Consider the following 2,074-nt stretch of genomic DNA (forward strand, 5'->3'; position numbering starts at 1 on the left):
GCATAAGCGAAACCTAATCGGCTAATTGTTGCCTCGAAATTGAGGAATGTGCCGTGATTTGTTAAAATATCGTTTGCTTCACAAATTATTTAATTTCTTAAAATTGTTAAGGCATAGTATTAGTAGCGGCTTCCTGCCAACTTACGTAACCTTTCCCATTTAATTCGGGAAGCGATCTTATTATATATAATGTTTCATCACATCTTAATGCTATATCGATGGATTGTGGCACGAATTCGACCACATTATGATTATCTGTCAAATTTCTAACTTTTAATTTTTAATTTTCTATTTCGTTTTACAACTTATTGTATGTACCGAAATTAGTCGAGCTAATGCTTCATCTGAACTTGTGACCATTTTCACTTTCTAATTTTTCTTGTTTCAAAAATTTTAAAATATTTATAAAAATTATATTTATTTCTTTTATACATATTTTTTTTGTTTTTGCCACTTATTCACAAGTTCACAAATATATATACATAAGCTTAGAATTAGTATTACTTCTAAAAGTTTGAAAACAATTTTAGCCAAGACACAATAAAAATTTTTTCGTTACAGTTTAAACATGTATATACATACGTATATTTACTTTTTTCTTACTCTTATTTGGTTCTGCTGCTGCTGTTGCTTTTGTTGCTGCTATTGATGATGCTGTTGTTTTATAATTGTTTCTGCTGCTGTTGTTACCTCCGTTGATGATGTTGTTAATTGTTGCTTTAGATATATTTGATGTTGAGTGGTCTTCGTTCGAAATTCCTTCATTTTCTTGCTATTCTCTGCTCAGGTGCCAATTAAAAAAAAAACCAATTTATCCGCTTGATTGCCAAAATCGTTCTACCCTTTATTCTTAATCTTCAATATAACATGACTTAACTTCTAAGCTTAAAGCTAGCGTCTCTTTTTACAGCTATATGAAACATTTTTTATTTATGCTTGTGCACTAAATGCTGTCAGCTGTTTTGATGAGAAAGTTTATACAATAATTCTTAACTTTAACTTGCTGTCAACAGTTTTGGTGAGAGTGTTTATACAATGAATCTGTCTACAGTCTGTATTGTTTCTTCTGAGGTAAATATTTATTACTGAAGAGTTGAGTCGTCTTTTTAAAATTGATAATAAGTTTTCTAATGAGTAATTTGGTTTAATTATTATATGTCTGTGGTATGTTGGGAATGGTAATATAAACTGTTAGTCCTATTAATAAGAAAATTTGGTTTTTGGAAATATTAATTGGGGCTTCTATTGAAGGAATTAAATTATGAGACGAACTGTCATCTGAATTGGTGGCTACTGATAATGAATTTATTGGGAATTGGTACTAAATTTTTGGAATGGCATCTACTACCATGTTGGATTTCGCAAGTTTATATTTTACTTCATAATTATATTCCACTAGAATATATTTCCATTGCTTTAGTTTCGAATTGTTATTTTTGTTACTAAGTGCATAGGTTAATTTGTCGATGGGTTCTGAAAATAACCTTTTATGCTTTTGTACGAGTTGTTTAACATTGTATTTTTCTGAAGTATTCATATGTTGATCACGGATTTTAATTGAATTAACCTCTTAGTAGAGTTGAATTTTACTACTATTTGCTATTATCATAAAATTTTCTGTATTATGTATTACTGCTGATAATTCTTTTAGACTATCATTTCCAAGAATTGCGTGAAAAGTTGAAAGAGATGGTAATAAGAAAAACTTCACTTTGCATTCTTCGATATTAAATAAATTTAAAAAAGTGTGTTGGGTAATTTTTATTTTACCTCCAAGAGAATATGCGAGAAAGGGGTTATCGTTCTCTTTAGGATTTGGTACTAAATTTGATTGAATATAATTTTTATTGAAGCCTGTGTATACTAATATTTTTAAAATTTGTCCGCTATTCGTTTTGCATTTGAAATAAGGCAACGAAGAGCTATTTAACCTAAATAACTTAATATCTGTCAGGTCTACAGATAGTTCATTTTCATAACTTTGTTTTGTATCATCGGGTATCCAGATAAGGTGCACCTGGTTACGTTCCGCTAGGCTATTCAGCCGTTATCTGCACTCCTGCACCACTAGCGA

Source organism: Bactrocera neohumeralis, unplaced genomic scaffold (genome assembly GCF_024586455.1).
Source record: "Bactrocera neohumeralis isolate Rockhampton unplaced genomic scaffold, APGP_CSIRO_Bneo_wtdbg2-racon-allhic-juicebox.fasta_v2 cluster11, whole genome shotgun sequence".
In the NCBI taxonomy this organism is placed as follows: domain Eukaryota; kingdom Metazoa; phylum Arthropoda; class Insecta; order Diptera; family Tephritidae; genus Bactrocera; species Bactrocera neohumeralis.